The sequence below is a fragment of the Nuphar pumila genome, chromosome 12, assembly GCF_984573655.1.
Source record: "Nuphar pumila chromosome 12, dmNupPumi1.hap1.1, whole genome shotgun sequence".
Lineage (NCBI taxonomy): Eukaryota > Viridiplantae > Streptophyta > Magnoliopsida > Nymphaeales > Nymphaeaceae > Nuphar > Nuphar pumila.
This window is the reverse complement of record NC_143260.1, coordinates 60,035,308-60,054,446: the sequence shown is the minus strand read 5'-3', so window position 1 is coordinate 60,054,446 and position 19,139 is coordinate 60,035,308.

Genomic DNA, 19,139 nt, shown 5'->3' with positions numbered 1-19,139 from the left:
TCATGCTTCTCATCCAAGCATTGCTGGAGCTGCTCTAGCATATCCTCTTTGAACGACATCGCTTTAGGTGGCAACGACTCTAATACCAGTTGATAAGCCCTCGCTAGGATCTTCACTGCCTTGGACTACCTAAGATAGTGCACACAGGCACTCAGACCTTCTTAGGTCCACATATGATATTTATTTGCTCAATGCACGCAGTCGCAATTCTATTCAGACACAGACATCATATGACTCGACGCTCACAGGCACAATCAGGATTGCACTCGCAGGCACGTGCTTATTAGCGTGGACATAAGCAATTCTTATCTCACTCTCAGGCATTCCTCTTATGAACTATTACAGACTTTTGATGTTGCACAAAATGCAACAGCTGCTCATGATCAACTGTCAGCAAAATGTTGATCACTCTTCACGTCGTTCAGGCCTCGTTTGAATCTGTCACAGAAATAGGTGGCTGAAACGATTTCATATTTTAACAATCAAGTATTTTTTGTTTATCTATGCACTTAAACTGATAGATTTAATTCAGTGAAGTGAGTGATCACTCATTTTCACTGGAGATTGAGAGACTCCTTCAGCTGCGTGATCTCCTTTCAAATTGCGGTAGTTGCGATATGATTAGCGATGTACTTCAACTGCAAAGGATCAAGTATATAGCAGTACATGCTACAACAGAATTCAAGTGTGAGATAAGAATGCACTTAGTTGCAAAAAATAATTCGATGATCAAGGGTCCACAGAACTCTTAGATACATCGGAGGCCAATCTTCAATAGCCGATTGGTTGTGCTATTGCTGATGCACTCCGTAAGAACACGCTAAACTCTTGAATTCAATTTATTAAAGAATTTCAAAGAATGGAACTGAAGTGATAGACGGTAGAAGATGAGGTGATATGGATTATCTCTCCTAGATCACGAGTGATATAGGAAGAGCCTATTCCTCACAAGGAGGCCGATCTCCAATTGGAGCCAAAAGAAAGCTTTATTGATTCACTATTCACGTTACAAAAGGTTTCAATTACTAAAAAATGATAGAATCCTAAAACAACAAAGGACTTAGCTATTTATAGGTTGAACACTAAATGGTGTCAAAATGGATTCGGGTGGCTCTTGCTTTAAAACGTGTTGGTGTCAGCCTTATCTTCCATTCTGAAACCGTGTAGCTGAAAATTGTTGCACATGTTAATTTCCTCTTAACAGCATCATTGTTGACCTGTTGTACTTGCTAACCCATCTGCAATTCACTGTTTTGTTCATGTTGTGCCTACTGGTCCTTATGCTTAACTAGCTGACTGAACCAGTCCAACCTTTCTTGACTTGCACGGCTTGCTTCTACTGGTTCTTCATTGTCATTTTCAGTGAGGGTTGTATCATAAGTGCCAATAAGCATCTAACGGTGATAAGTTTGGCAACTGGAGTGAAGGTCTCATGATAATCAAGACCTTCTTTCAAGAGTAAATCCTTTTGCAACATAACTGCCTTTGTAGTGTTCAATAGAACCATCTTATTTATACTTTATACGATATACCCACTTGCACCCTATTGGTTTCACTCTAGGTGGAAGTTCAGTAAGTGACCAAGTATTATTCTCCTTGAGAGCTTGTATTTCTGAGAGCATGACATCTTTCCAATGCTTATCTTTTATAGCTTGAGAGTAGGTTGTGGGTTATGACGTAGTGGATACTATTATCATCACAAAAAAAATTTCACTCCCTCTACGAGAGTGAGAGAAATGATTTTGTGAGTCAAACTCGACCAAAGTTTTGAAAATGGTTTTAAAAATTACTTGCCTCCGTTTTAAAAATTTGCGAGAAAATTCCGTGGAATGGGATCCGCCTGTCGATACGAGGTTCAACCGTTCCTAGCGCCTTTACCAGAGGTAATCAAACCAAGGATCAAATGTGTGCTTTGACTAAGTTAAATTATCTAAATTATGCTCTATTTTCCTAGAATGCACAGAGAATTTGGCATGTGCTATGAAATTTTGAAAAGATGCAAGTTTTAAAAGGATGTTGTTTGCTTGGAAAATTGAAATGTACTTGGAAAATGCTTGAGAAAGTGTTTTGAAAATGGAATTCTTGGGAAAATCATTGAAAATTAGAAATTTGCATCGGAAAATGAATTCTCAACAAAAACTTGAACTTTGGGGAAATTGATTTTGAGATTTTGATTGCTTTTCTGAGGAAATGGATTTGAGAATCTAGAGAAAATCAGAAAATTCATTGGAAAATGATTTTTGAAATGGAAAATGGATTCTCAAGAAAACAAGAACTCTGAGAAAATCAATTTTTAAAATCAGAATAGCTTTTTCTAAGAAAATCGATTTCTGAATAGGATTTGAGAATTCTAGGAAAATCAATTTCAGAAATAATTTAAAGTTTTTGAGAAAATCGATTTTGGGATTTGAAAATGAAATTGAGAATGTAGAAACTTTGGGAAATCATGATTTGAACTTGGGAAATACTTTGAAATGTCATCTGAAAATTTAGAATTCTAAGAAAATCAAATCCTGAGAAAGACTTGGAAATTTTTTGGAAAATTGATTTTTTTGAAAAAGAATTGGAATATGATTTTGAAAATGGTGCAAATTGAATGAATGAATAAGAATTTGAAATATATTTCATCGAGGAATTGAGAAATCGTTTTGAAATTTTGAGAAATGCAGTGCATTTTTAAAGTTAGCCTAAGTGTAGACTGAATGTGGCTAATACAAAGATCATAAATCTTGGTTTTCTTCGTATTCTGACTATGGTCATAAATATGAATCCCATCGAGTTTATGAAATCCCTAAGAGCTTGTGCACGTGTCATTCGTGTCAACCATAGTGATTTTGGAAAATATTATGCATCATGCATCAGATATTGAAAATTGCAGAAATTAAACTATATGCAATGCAGTCCAATTCTAAGTTGAAAAGTAACTCTTATTCTTAATTATTACAACTTGATATTACATTGAATTGAAATAAAATACGCAAATAAAAGTCTTCTTCTTGAATGTTCCTGCAAAACTAGAAAACATGTTAGCATAGAAATATAAGTTTTTCTGAATTTATCCAAAAATATTGGAAATTATCGGATATTATTCAGATATAAACCCAAATTCATACCCCTTTGATATAGACATGAGAAATAAGTAATGAAATTGGAAAATAAACTTGGAAATTCGAAAATGCAGTAAAAATGACCAAAATATCCCTGATGACCTTGAAACCAGGGTTTTCTGAAAGAATTTTTGTAAAATTTGGAATTTTCAAAATCAAATGAAATAAAATTAAACATGATATGATGAGATATGATGAAATATGATGATATGCACCAAAATTTGGAAGATTGAAGTTTGGAAATTCGAAATTGGGGTCAAAATGACCAAAATGCCCCTAATAACCAGACTATGGCCTTGAAACCAGGGTTTTCTGAAATAAATTTTGTAAAAATGGAAAATTGAAATGCAAATGACATTGAAATTAACCCTAATATGGCATGACATGCTTATTTACATGATAAAAACCTTAAAATGGCCAAAATATTATAAATTATCGAATTTAACTTGATTTTCGCTTCTAAATTTAAAAGTAAACTAACATACAAAGAAAATGAACTTAGAATTGAGCCAAATTTGGCATGGACACCTAGACTAACCCTAAAAATAGAATGAAGCTCGAAAATCTATTTTTTGTTATTTTTTAATATGAAAAATAACTAAAAATCCTAAAAATAAAAATTTTTCCTAAAATGCTGATTCTAAATTGGATTTAGGGTACTAAAATTCCATAAAAATTTTCCAAATTTTATGGGGTGATAGAGGACAGTTAGGAAAATATTTTTTCCTTTTGGAGATTCTGGTTTTTACCTATGGTCGAAGCTTGATAGCTCTGACAATTTGGATCAGAATCCAGCGACTCTAGGATTTAGGGCAGACAGACAGGTTTCAGGAAAATATGGGGAAAATAACAGAAAGATGAGAAAATATATGAAATTCTGGAAAAACGCCCTAGACAAATAGAGAAAGATTTTCTATTTTTATAGTATTGGGATTTGGGTTATGGTTTGGGAGAGAGCAGAGGATTATCAGAGACCTGAATCTTTGAAATTCTCAGACATAGGAATCCTACAGACAAGAAAATTAATTCCGAGAAAAATACTTAAACTATTTTAAAAATTTCTACATTTTGAGAAACGAAAGAGGAAAAAGTTGGAAACAACTTCTAAGTTGAAAGTTTTTGCATCCAGCCTATGTGTTGAACAGACACAGTACGTTAGGGTCGGTCTAGACCCTGACATGGAAAAAGTGAGATTTTCCCAAAGGTCTGGGAAAATCGATTTTTAGCAAGAATCAAAACTACTTGGAAAAAGCTAAAAAAATACTGGAAAATAGTAGACTCTAACAGGGACTCACTGTATTTGTTTGAGAAAAATTTGAATCGTTCATCTAGGAGATCTTAGAGGTTTTTGTCTGCTAAAACAGAAATTGGAATTTCGAAAAGGAGAAAATTTAAGTTTGGGATCCGATTTGTTTGAGAGGGTTCTTAAACCCGAATTAATCCAAACTTTCAGCAGAAAAACAAAGACAAGTGACTAAAAGTATCATGCATTTTTTGGATTTTTTTAATAAAAAACTCCATATAAGATCATAACTGGACTCGATGCATAAATCAACCTAAATTAAATATCAATAAAAGAAAAATTAAATGCTCATGAAATCGAAAACTTCTCTAAATTCAACATAAAAACTACATGATAATGAAAATAAAATGAGAAATGATAAGGGGTTATGCTCTATTTTGATATTGGCTACTAACATGAGAGAACTGATCCATCTACCGGATGAATCATCTCATGTATGTAGCATTGGTGTGCAACACATAACAAAATGAACATATTTATAAAGGAAATACAATGAATCTTTTCTTTTCTTTTTTCTTTTTTTTTTCTTTTTTTTTCGAGAAAAACTAGAAAAGTGGGAGGAGCTTACCTTGGATTTGGGTAGGAATCGGCTGCAATGGAGGCGTTGGAGGTGCTTTGAAGGAAGAGCTGGATGTCGACTGGAGTAGTGCTGAAGATGGTGAAGCTTGCAGTTGCAACCTTGGTGGAGTGGATCAGCTGGACTTGAAGGAGGTGGTTGTGGCTCCAACAAAGGGGGCTGCAATGGCTGGGCGTTCTCTTCAAGGTGTTGGAGCAACTGGTTGGTGCAGTTAGGTGATGAAGGAAGCTGGAAGTAGAGGTGGTGAAGAAGAGAGCGTGAGAGAGAGATGGGCTGCTCCTCAAAAGCCCAGCCGTGTAGTGTTTTTCTTTTCCTTTTTCTTTTTTATTGAAACCAAAACCTAGGTTTTGATAAAATAGGGCTAAAGTTTCAAAAGAGATAATGAGAGAGAGGCTGGTTTACGTGAATGGGCCTCCTTATGGTGGCTGGACAATAGGAAAATGGAAAGAAAGAAAGGGAGGGAAAAGAAGAAGGAAAGAAAAGGAGAAGGAAGAAGGAAAGAAGAAAAAAAGGGAAAAGGAAAGAAGAAGGAGAATAGAAAGGAGGAAGGAGAGAAGAAAAGGAGGAAGGGGTTGAGTGTTGTACGTGAATGGGAAAGGAGAAGGGAAAGAAGAAAAGAAAGAAAGAAGAAGAAAGAAAGAAAAGAAGAAGAAAAAAAAAGGAAAGAAAAGAAAGAAGAAGAAGGAAAGGAGAGGAAGAAAGAAAGGTAAGAAGAGGAAGTTAGAGGGGGCTGGTCGATCCCTCTTGTGGGTACCACCTCTAAAAAAAGAAAAGAAATAATAATAAATAAATAAAATAAAAAATGATAAAATAAATCAAAAAAATGTTTATATTTAAAAAAGAAAAGAAAATACAAGTAGGTAAACAATCTCAAAGTGGGCTCACTTTTCAAATTTGAAATTCATTTTGGAAATCCTAGGGGTAGAATGGTCTTTTTAGAAAATTTCTAGACGAAATGAGTTATTTTTGGCAATTTTTGAAATGAGCTCGAAATTTGAAGTTCAATACCCCATTGCAAAGCAAATCCAGTTTAGAATTTGAAAAATTGAGTTTGAAAGAAATCCAAATTATTTTTCTTGAGAAAATATTTTCAAATTTAGAATCCTGGGGGTAAAAATGTCTATTTTGGAAACCCAGGGTTTAAAATTGAGTTGTGAAAACTTTTAAAACTCAATCTGGATTGGAATTTATAAAATTGGAGTTTTTGAATTTGAAAATGAAATGAAATGGTATGAAATGTTATGAAATGATATAAAATGATGAGAAATGACATGAAATGCTATGCGAAATGCAGACCCTGGATGAAGAATTTTGGATATTGGACTTTAATTGATACTTGTACCAGTTTGAAGAGTGTTAAAATTGATAAAATTTGCAAAATGGTTCAAGAAATGGTTTTCGGGCTCTACCGGACCAGAGTGACATTGAAAATTGGGGTTTGAGCTAATTTGAACTAAAATGAGCTAGATAGAGCTGGGTTCTAGGGTTTTAGAACTCAAATTAACTGACAAGACACTGACTCAACTGGATTCTCCGACTAAATTTTCAAGAAAAACTACCATTTTTAGAGAAATGGTACGGAATGGTCACCAGAGTGAAGTGAATCACGAACCAGAGTTGGGCTTGAGCTAGGATAAAGATCGGTAATACTGAGATGAACTAAAATTGAAGCTCGAACAGTAGCTCAACTGACTAGACTCAGCTCAATTTCAGCTAAATGAGCTGAAATGGGCTCCTAGACACTTAGAAGTAGATTTGAACTGAAACTGAAGCACTTGAACTCCTGGTGAGATCATGCTAGACTCTGGGGAATAAGATTGACTGTGAATGACTGATTCAGAGACAATTGACTTGGATTTGAGTGAGAAATGAGTTCATTTCTAAAGAAATAGTCCCATTTTGGCAGGAATGGTTAGAAATGGAAATGATTTGTTCATTGTGAGCTTACATGAGCTTGAAATGACTGATATTCTAACTGTTCTAAACTGACCAATGAACTTGGTTGACTCCAATTGATTGGGGTTCAGGATGACCTAGGGGATTCTCTGACACAGACTTGGGGTTGGACTCCTACACTGACCTAACAGGGTTGGCACTGCACAAGGGGTGTGTTCGAGAATGGATGAGAAAAATTTGGGGTGTTTACAGATGCACCTCTTTGCTACTAAGTTGGTTTTAGGACGAGCTTAGTGGCAACGAAAAATACACTAAATTTGGGCTATAAAAATGCCCCGGTTAGAAGAATCTGACTGGATGTGAAGAAATCAACCCTGATGGAAAATGGTAGATATGAAATGGAGAATGAAGAAGAAAATTTTACTTCAAAGAAGTGAGATTCAGGTTTTCGCCCTTAACCTGGATGGGATGAGAAATACCTTGTGTAAAAATGAAGCTCAGGCTTGACCCTTAATCTGACAGGGAGATGAAATACCTCATCAAAATGAGGCTCAGATTTAACCCTTAACCTGACCGGGAATTGAAATTTCTCATCAGAATGAGGCTCAAGTTTGACCCTTAACCTGACCGGGAAGATAGAAAATGGTAAGTTGGATGGCGAATAAGACAACTTTTCTTAAAGAGGAATAATATGACTCTTTTGACAACGCGAACGATGAATTCTTTCGACAACGCGAAAGATGAATTATTTCGACAACGCGAAAGATAACAAAGGAGATCCAAAGGGACAAGGCGATTCTTTCAACAACGAGAAAAATGACAAGGCAATCCAAAGGAACAAGGCGATTCTTTCGACAACTCAAAAGATGACAAGGTGATCTAAAGGAGCAAGGCGATTCTTTCGACAACGCGAAAGATGAATTCTTTCGACAACATGAAAGATGACAACGGCGATCCAAAGGAACAAGGCGATTATTTCAACAACGCGAAAGATGACAAGGTGATCCAAAGGAGCAGGGTGATTCTTTTGACAACACAAAAGATGAATTCTTTCGACAATGCAAAAGATGAATTCTTTCAGCAACGCTAAAGTTGACAAAGGTGATCCAAAGGTACAAGGTGATTCTTTTGACAACCCCAAAGATGACAAAGGCTATCCTTTCGGAGATAAGGCTAATCTTTCAACAATGCGAAAGACGATAAAGGTAACTCTCTCAAGGAGGTAAAAGGTGATACCAAGATGTGTCAAGATAGACATCGAGCTCTTCACTTCATGTCAAGATAGTAAGAAAATTTTGCCAAAATGTTAAAAATTGTTTGTTGATTCAAAATACTTGAAACTGATGTATATTGGTATGAAAATATTTCCTCTTTTCTACCCAAAGTATTACCTCCAATTGGGCTTACTTCGTAGAATCGAGATTCAAATTCAAATTACTTGCAATTGACTTTCTTTCAAGGAGGCTATCAATTTCCTTGATATGAACAGAAAAGAGAGTATTCTTGATATTATGAAAGCAATTTGTGAAAGAATATTGATAATAAAATTTCATAAATTTTAAAGAGGATTCTTGGCAGATTTGACAATCTGATATCCTGGGATTCTTTTCTCATGATGATCTTTTTGCACTCTTTTTTTTTTGGCAGAATTGGAGCTTTCTTGGGTTTTTGAGGATTACATCATCCTTCATTTTGGATATGTCCTGACTTTTCTCTCTCTTTTTTTTTTGGGAAGGGTACATCACAAACTCCTTCAACTCAGAGATGTTCTGATCCTTCTTTGCCTTAGGGATTATCTTGACGGTATTGGCTCTTTGGTTGAAAATCTCTTGATAGCCGAAATTAAATATCTTTTAGGGTTTGTCGGGAAGCTCATCACACTCACCTTCAACTTGGCGGTGATCTGAACTTTTCCTGAAAGGGTTCGTCACAAACTCCTTCATCTTGGAGATGATCCAAATCTTTTTTGGCCCCGGTGGTCTAACTCGCATAATTCATCTTTATCTTGACGACAATTGAGAGATCCCTTTTGCAGATATTTAATTAGAGCTTAAGTGATTGAGGAGATATGGAAATTGAGTAAACTTTTTTGTATTACCCAGGATATTTTGACTGCCTTATTTTTCAAGAATGATCCTTAAAAATGTGTCATTGACTACGACCAATACCGATCACTTATGGCATTGCAACAACATTGAATTTTCATTGTTGGCCATATCGAGGATTTATTCTTCATCCTTTTGGTTGGCCAATAGAAAGATTTTGAATTTTGAATCCTTCTTCACAAAAGCTTTGTCCTTTTGGAAGTAATACTGAAGGTAATTTTGAGGTAATTCTTTTATTCAATAAAGGTTTTGAAATCAACAAATATTTAATGATAAATTGGCAAAATATTCTTGGAATCTTTGGTGAAAGAAATTGCTTGATAGCCGAGTTGACACATCAGTGAGATTCTGGATGAAGGTCCAACACGAACCTGAACTCTAAAGGTAAATTCAATACAAAATTGGAATTCTAAAATTAAGTCCTAGCGTAATGCTGGATTTTGAAGGTAAGTCCAACTCAAAAGTTCGTTTTGAAAGAACGATCGAGTCGAAACTCAAATCCTGTAAGGAAAACTAGAAAATTTGAGTCGGAACCCGAGTCTTTAAAGGAAAACTAGAAAGTTTGGTTTTGAAGAAAAGAAAATTTGAGTCGGAACTCAAATCTTTAAAGGGAAAACTAGACCCATTTGGATTTAAAGGAAGGGAAAAATTAAGTCCTAGTGCAATGCTGAATTTTGAAGGTAAGTCCAACTCAAAAGTTGGTTTTGAAAGAACGATCGAGTCGAAACTCAAATCCTGTAAGGAAAATTGCAAAATTTGAGTCGGAACCCGAGTCTTTAAAGGAAAACTAGAAAGTTTGGTTTTGAAGAAAAGAAAATTTGAGTCTGAACTCAAATCTTTGAAGGAAAAAACTAGACCCATTTGGATTTAAAGAAAAGAAAATTTGAGTCAGAACTCGAATCCTAAAGGAAAAACTAAAAAAATTTAGAAGGAAAAGAAATTCGAGTCGGAACTCGAACCCTAAAGGAAAAATTTATCCAATTTGGATTTAAAGGAAAGGAAAATCGAGTCAGAACTTGAATCCTAAAGGAAAAACTGGAAAATTTCAGAAGGAAAGGAAATTCGAGTCGAAACTCGAACCCTAAAGAAAAAAATTCTCCAATTTGGATTTAAAGGAAAATAAATTCAAGTCGGAACCTGAATCCTAAAGGAAAAACTGAAAAGTTCAAAAGAAAAGGAAATTCAAGTCGGAACTCGAATCCTAAAGGAGAAGTAGATCAATTTGAAAGAAAAAGAAATTCGAGTCGGAACTCAAATTCTGAAGGAAAACTAGAGCAATTTGGAAGGAAAAGAAATTTGAGTCGGAACTCGAATCTTGAAGGAAAACTGAATCCATTTGGAAGGAAAAGAAATTTGAGTCGGAACTCGAATCCTGAAGAAAAAGTTGATTAATTTGGAAGGAAAAGAAATTCGAGTCGAAACTCAAATCCTGAAGAAAAACTAGATCAATTTGGCAGGAAAAGAAATTCGAGTCAGAACTCGAATCCTGAAGGAAAACTGGATCAATTAGAAGGAAAGGAAATTCGAGTCGGAACTCGAATCCTGAAGGAAAACTAGATCAATTAGAAGGAAAGAAAATTTGAGTTGAAACTCGAATCCTGAAGGAAAACTAGACCAATGTGGACACTGAATTTTAAAGTGTACCAGCGTGAACACCGGATTTTGAAAATGAACCAGTACAAGCATTATGTTTGTACCAGTACGAATACTGGTTTTTGGAAAATTACCAGTACAAACACTGGGTTTTGAAAAATTACAGCAGAAACACTGGATTTTTTTTTTTTAAAAAACCAGTACCAACACTGGATTTTGGAAAATTACCAGCACGAACACTGGGTTTTAAAAAATTACCAGCATGAACACTAGGTTTTTGAAGAATTACCAGCATAAACACTAGGGTTTTTAAAAAATTACCAGCACGAGCACTGGGTTTTGAAAAACTACCAGCACGATCACTGGATTTCAAAATTTTACCAGCATAAACACTGGATTTTGAAAATTTACCAACACAAACACTTGATTTTGAAAAAATACCAGCACGAACACTGGATTTTGAAAATTACAAGCACGAACATTGGGTTTTGGAAAATTAACAGCACGAACACTGGGTTTTTGAAAAATTACCAGCACGACCACTGGATTTTGAAAATTTACCAGCACGACCACTGGGTTTTGGAAAATTACCAGCACGAACACTGGATTTTAAAAAATGTACCAGTTTGAACACTGGATTTTGAAAATAAATCAGTTCGAGTACTGGGTTTTGAAAGTATACCAGTTTAAGCACTAGATTTTGAAAATGAACCTTGTTTTTAAATTGAGACTTGAATTTTTGAAAGAGACCGGTGCTCTCAAAATAATTGGGAATTGAAATTAATATAAAAATTGAATTCAAAAGAATGACCAATACACATACAGAAACTGGAAAAATAACCAATGCGAGGTTAGATTTTATAAAAGGACCAATTTGAAGATTGGATTTGGGAAGGACCAGTGTTAAATCGGATTTGGAAGGACCAAGTGCTAAACTGGGTTTAGAAGGACCAATTCAAAGATTGGACTTTGGAAAGGATCGATGCTAAACCGGATTTGGAATTACCAATTTGAAGATTGGTTTTTGGGAAGAACCGATGCTAAACCGGGTTTTGGAAGGACCAATTCAAAGATTGGTTTTTGGGAAAGACCGATGCTAAATCGGGTTTCGAAAGGACAAATTCGAAGATTGGTTTTTTGGGAAGGACCGATGCTAAACCGGGTTTTGGAAGGACCAGGTGCTAAACTGGGTTTAGAAGGACTAGTGTTAAGCTGGGTTTGGAAGGACCAGGTGCTAAACTGGGTTTAGAAGAACCAATGCTAAGTTGGGTTTGGAAGGACCAGGTGCTAAACTGGGTTTAGAAGGACCAGTGATAAGCTGGGTTTGGAAGGACCAATTCGAAGATTGATTTTTGGGAAGGACCAGTGCTAAACCGGATTTGGAAGGACCGGATGCTAAACTGGGTTTAGAAGGACCAAGTGCTAAACTAGGTTTAGAAGGACCAGTGCTAAGCTGGGTTTGGAAGGACCAGGTGCTAAACTGGGTTTGGAAGAACCAGTGCTAAGCTGGGTTTGGAAGGACCAGGTACTAAACTGGGTTTAGAAGGACCAGTGCTAAGTTGGGTTTGGAAGGACCAGGTGCTAAATTGGGTTTAGAAGAACCAGTGCTAAGTTGGGTTTGGAAAAGGCTTAACTCGAAGGTTGATTTTGACAAGATTAACAAAAATTGTTTTAGTAAAGGACTTGACTCGTAGGTCGAATTTGAAAAAGATTGATGTTTTGAAAAGTGTTTGTTGGTTACGATGGGAGATTTTCAATCTTCATCTTCGCGATGACTTTTGGATGACTTTGTCGAGGTCTCAGGATTATCCCTTATCCTGAATGAAAAACTCAAATTTATCCCTTAACCTGAAGGGGAAATGAATTTGATGCATATGAATGCAAATGAATGCGAATGAATGCATGTAAATGCAAATGAATGCGAATGTATGCAAAATGATGTAAATGAATGCACATGTGTGCAAAATGAGAGGTTTGTTTGATCCTGTCTGCATACAGAATGTTTTGAAGACAATTTTCAAAATAATGCCCCAATATAATAGGGGATGAAAATTTGGATAAAAGGAAGATAATTGGCGTTCGAAGAATGCTCTCCGAAGATAACAAAGCAACTGACTTTTGATTGATTCACGAGGGACTCTGAAGAGAGTCATTCCTCATGAAAGAACATTTTGCGGAGAAGGAGAATAAAAGGTGACATCAAGCTTATGAGGAAAATTGATAATTTTATTGATGCATTGAAAAAGAGAAATAACGAATTAGTAAAAAAACTAGGACTGTATTGTCCTTCAAAATGACCCAAAGCAAAATGATAGAAATGACATAGCCATGGCATTTTCAGTTTCTTGGAAAACTTGATCAGGATGGTCAACTGGTATCTTTCTTATTTTCAACAAGGAGATTCTTCTTGATGCAATCTTGAATGCTATTCTTCAGAAGGAAACAATTCTCAGTGTCATGCCCTACTGCCCGATGAAATTTGCAGAATTTTTCTTTGAATGTACCCATGATTGTGGGAGGATTTGTGACTCTTGGGAGCTTTACCAATTCTTTGGCCAACATATATTCAAGGATTTCATTGAGAGACTGCTCGAGAAGAGTAAACTGACGATCATAACCCCAACTGTCCCGCTTTATCTTTTCTTTTTGCTGAGATTTCTGGTGAGAGTCTGACGAGAAGGGCTTGTTGTCTTGTTTGAAGGCTTCTCCCTTTTTGCCGTCCTTGCTGCTTCTGTTGGACTTAGAACTTTCTGCGTTGCTGCTCTTGCCAATGATATTCTGGGAGAATGAGACAGATGTCTTTTCCTTGAGGGAAGTCTTTCCAAGATTGTCTCCAACTTGCTCAGACATCATCTTGATCATCATCATCTTGAACATTTGATATGCAGCGGGATCGATGTCATCCCCATCAGTCTGACTCTGTCCTCTAACAGTTCTTGGAGAATTCATCTCTTTTTGCTTGATACTTTAAAAGTCACTGATGCACTTGATATAGCAGTGTTTTCTTATCTGACCTGGACCACTTGGGAATACCGATACTCTTTGCAGAATGAGATGGACGATTAGATTTTGGTGATGATGATTCAGGATAGAAATGAATATAGGAAAAATATTTGATGAGAATTTGGTAGGTAATTGGAAGAACATACCATTACTAGGGATTGGGTCGTTGCTGGAGTCACGACAATTGTGTTGCCATTCTTTGCGAGGAGAACAAACAACTGCAAATATGCTTTGTCATTTAGGCGAGGTCGTCAAACCATGATAGAATGAAAATTGAAGGATTTTTTTATTGAAGGAAAAATATGATTGCATCAATAGTAGACTTGAGAAAGAGGGGGCATATAGAGAGTCTTACATCACTCTTAATGATCAACAGAGACACGAGGATCGAGGAAAAGAGTGAGACTGACAAAAGAATCTCAGTCATATCTGGCAGAATGGTATGCTCCAGACCACTGCACTGATGCAAGGTCAAACTCTGGCATAACCTCTGATAGTACCCGAGCTTCTATGCACTTCTGTCTCTGAGAAAATTGTCTGACGCATCGCTCTGGATGGTAGTAGGTGTAGAAGAATGGACCAAGTAGCTTGAACCGCTTGTTATATGCATAAGTGTATCTGGGAAGAAAGTGAGCCCTTCAGTGCATACGACCATCGCTTACTGAATTCTTTCTTGAGTTGTTCTGGATAATGAGCTGACTTCTGCGAATGCCCCATACTGTCGGTAGATCTTGATCAGGTTCACATATTCATTTTCATTTTCCTCAATTAGTGGCCAAGACTTACACCCTCTCATGTGAGCTAAAGCATCTTGGGGGTCCAAACCCTTGACATTGATAAAAAAGTGTTGCTCCAATGGATCTCCAGGTTGACCGACTGGCTCGGGTAATCCCATAATCTCTGAAAACTCATCCATCAGTAGGGTCATCTCTCCCCATGGGAACCAGAAGGTACAAGTGTGTGGGTTCCACAGCTCTGCCACTGCATGGATCAGATTGTTGTTGATTGTCTGCTTTCCCACTACGGATGCCAATTCTAACCCATAATCGGTCAAGTGGTCTGGGAACATACGAGGGAAATTTTTGAGCCATGAATAATACCAACGGGGAATGAAGGATCCGGTGTTGAGATCTCGATGCTCGGGAGGACTTTGTCGCACCTCATAGGAGATGCGGTCCTCAAGAAAGACAGAGTCGAGCTGACTGGATGCCATCAGACTGACAAACAAAGAAAATTAGAATAAGAATTGGGAAAATACAAGAATTTTTAAAAAATTGCAGGTAGAATAAAAATGAAGCTGAAAATTCGAGATCCAGAGGAAAGGTAGGAAAAGGGAAATCGCCTGGACTTTTTGAAGAAAAAATGGATAATTTGAAAAAAAATCATCCAAGGTTTTTGAGAAAAAGAGATATTTCACAAAATATGGAAAATGAGGTATTTTAGAAAATTGTCCAGTATTTTGAAAAAATTTGGAAAAATATGGGAAAATAAGATGAAAACGAATATCATACATTCAATCACAAACAATTATGCACATACAACATTCCCTAAGAAGCTGACTCTAAATGCATCAATTTTGAAAGAGATTTAGGACCCTAATCCTGACTCTAGGCTCAGATCAACTATGTCCAATAATGCTATGCCGATATACTAGAGCCGAGGCTCGATGTACGTGGCATAAAAATTCATCTCCGGTTCTAGGCTTGTGTTTTCCCAACAACCTTGAGCACCTGCCGATATACGTTGGACTATATTCCTTGGTACGTGGCAGGGGGGAGTTAGCCCCAATAAGTGGCCCAGTTGTGAGGTTTTATCCCGAACTATGGTTCTGGAAGAAAGCCTAGCAACATGAAGACCAGGTAGACATAGGCGGGGTGGATTTTAAAATATGAGCACATGCAGGCAAATAGAGGGTTGTAAGTCCTAAAGAGATAGAATTTTGAAAATTTTGAAGAAGCAAACATTGTTTTCATACAAATCCTAGATTGAGGTGTGGTGTATTTCAGACCTAAGTCTATGTGAGCATGGATAATTCTCCTCAGTTGGTCCTACCAAACCATGCCTAGTCTATATGCAATCCATGTCAGTTGGGTTCAAGCCTAGGATTCTAGGTTCACATGATATCAGAAAATAAAGCTGACATTCCATAAAACACAATTTTGATAATTGATCTAAGTCAAAGCACACAGTTGATCAGATGAAGACAGATCCCATCACGGTCGCCAAACCTGTTATCATCGTAAAAAAAATTTCCCTCCCTCTGCGAGAATGAGAGAAACGATTCTGCGAGTCAAACTCGACCAAAGTGCATTTGCCTGTTTGTTGTGCCATGTGAACTTGGATAAGTAGTCCTCAAGTTCCATGAGACCTGAAGAGTCAAGAAAGTGATTGAAATCTTTAGTCCCAAGATGATAAGTGTTGAATCCCCATCATTCAATACGTCTTTGAGTAACATTCTAATCTTCGATAGTGAGCCAAGGGGGTTCAATCAGGTGATTACGAAGCTGCTTCCACAATGACCTGTGCTTGAGGTGATAATTCTGACCATCAACCCCTGAGATAAGTGAAAATGTTCATGAAATCAAACAACGCGTAGTCACACACATGAAAAAAATAATATCTAACGTGGTTCGGTGAATACATCTATGTCCATGGCTGAGAACTTGATTTTACCAGTTTTGGTTGCAAGACCATCTCATCTAGGAACTTATATAAGTTGTGTCGACTTGGATACGAAAAAAAAACCTAAGCCTCAGTCCTTTGGAACTTTGGATATACTGTCTTTGATGTCTCACAAATCAGGTTAGAGGTATAAATTGAGTTGGGATGATTCAGTGTATCTTTTTTTTGTAGTAGGGTCTCTTGAAAATGAAGCCCTCAAAAGATAGACTGACTCACAACGCCATTATAAAAAAATCACTCAAGGATTCGGTAGAGACCTTGAAATATGCATCACACATGCTTACAGAAGAACTATCATTGTAGCGCACATGCTAGTGCAAACCCGAGATTGTCTCTCTGCCAATTAGGCATTTTGATATATCTGAGGACAAGTAGAGGTGGGCAATGGGCTGAGCAGTTAGATGAGCCAAGCCAAGCCAAGCTCGATTTTGAGTCAAGGTTTTAGGCCTTGACTCATTAGCTACTGCACCAAAACTCATCCCTGTAAACACTCCAAATTTTCACCCTCATCCAGTGTTTATATATTTCATGTGTCATTACATTCATTCGGCATACAATTTCATTGCATTGCATGTCATTACATCTTATTTTCGAGATCCAGCATTCCTGTTTTCAAAATATTTAATCCAAATTCGAGTTTTAAAACTTTTCTTTCAAAATCAATTTTAAAACCTAGGTTTTTAATCAACATTTTGTCATTTGCCAACCCCCAAGACCATATATTTTGAAGTGTTTTTCTCAGAAAACAATCTAGATTCATTTTAAACTCAAATTTCATCTGATTTCAATTCTCAGATGAGACCCAGTTGGGTGGTGTCACTTCTGGATTCCTTCACTTATCAAATTTCTCAAAAATTTCAGAGTCCTAGTTGGATCAGGACTCTATCTTTTTATCTTTTTATTTTTTTAAAACATTTTCAAAACTCCATTTTGATTTTAAACCAGTTATGGTCATATCCCTTGTCCATTTCCTTCATTTTGGCCAAAATCTTAGAGTCCTAGTTGAATTAGGACTCTTTTTTCAAAGTCCCAGTCGGATCAGAACTCTACTTTTTACTACTTTTTCTACCTGTTTTGGAGAAAACCTTTCAAAATCTTCCATTTTAGCCAAAACCCAGAGTCCTAGTTGGATTAGGACTCTTCTTCAAGAATCTCAGTCAGATTATGACTCTTCTATAGAGTTTCAATCGGATTAGGACTCTGTCTTTTGCCACTATTTTTACCTGTTTTAAACCAAATCTTTCAAAATGAGTCAAAAACTCAGTGTTTTAGTCAAAACAGGACTCTGTTCAGAGAGTCCTAGTTGGATCAGGACTCTGATCCTGATTTCAATTTTGAGAGAATCTTTCAAAAATCTTTTCATCTATCAAAACTATTACACTTTTATCAAAGAATTTCAAAATTCTGGGTTTTTATTCTAGAGTCCTGATAGAATCAGGACTCTGCCCCAGAGTTCTGATCGAATCAGGACTCTATCCAAAGTGTGTTTTCGCACTTTATTTTCAGTGATTTTTAAAAGCTTTGTTTAAATTTCATCATTTGCTTATCAGAAAACCAAAAATTCTTAGAGTTTTGATTAAATTAGGACTCTTCCTTAGAGTCCTAATCAGATCAGAACTCTGAACCAAAACTTCAATTTTAACATATTTTTAACTGTTTTTCAAAATTCTCGCATTTGTTTTCTGAGAAAATCAAAAAATTTGTGAGTACTAGTTCAATTAAGACTCTGTCCTCAGAATCCCAGTTGAATCAGAACTCTGTTTTATTTCAATATTTATTATTGTTTTCACTATTTTCACAAGTTTTTTCATCTGTTTTTCAGAAAATACCAAAAAAAATCTAGAGTTTTAGTCTGATTAGGATTTTGTCCCAGAGTCCTAATTCAGTTAGGAGTCTATTCTGAAGTTTGTTTTCACGTCTATTTTCATTCATTTCTATTTATTTTCGAAAATTAGGTCATTTTGCAGAGTCTCGGTTGATTCAGGACTCTATTTCAGAGTTTCGGTTGAGTTAGAACTCTAACCCTGACTGCATTTTTTAACTTGTTTTTACCAGTTTTGATAAAATCTTTTGAAAACTTCTTCATTTGGATTTTCAAATCCCAAAATCTCAGATTTTTAAAGTTTCAGAACTCTAGCCCAGATTCCTAGTCTGCTTAGGACTTTATTTTCAAACCTTTGAATTCTATTTGTTGATTTTAACCCCTTTTTAAAGCTATTTTTAGTCTTTATTTCAAATTTTCAAAACTTCAATGTGGGCCCCTCTCAGTTGGCACCATATCTAGAGGAGTTCTGACTCAGTCAAGACTCTATACCATTTCAAAACTTTCAATCTCAAAGTCTACTTTTGAATCTCTTTTGAAAAATTTCTCATTTTCAAGTTTTAAAATTGTTTTTAAAAATTCAAGTGGGGCCCACTCGAAGTGGCGCCACATTTGAAGAAGTCAAGGTTAGACTAGGGTTAGTCATTGTCCTAATTAGGTTAGGGGTTTAGAGGAGTCAAAAGCAATTTTAAAAATCCATTTTATTTAAGGTTTAAACCATTGGTTTTTAAAGGTTTTAAATTCAAGTTTTAAAAACCAAATGTGGGTCCATACTAGGTGGTGCCACATTTGGACTTTCTAGGGTCTAATTAGGTGTTAATTAGGGTTTAGTTAGAGTTCATTTAGGGTTAGAAAACCACAAAAAACCGTCCTCCCTTGGTGGTTTTAGATAGAGTTTGAAAAAGTCAAAGTTAGGTATTAATTAGTCCTAATTACATGGGTTTTGAAAAACTATAAAAAGGGGTCTTTAGAGGGGCAAGAGGAGGCTATTTTTCTCTCAAACTTTTGTGGCTTCTCTCTCCTCTCCAGTACCTCTACCTTCCTCTATTGC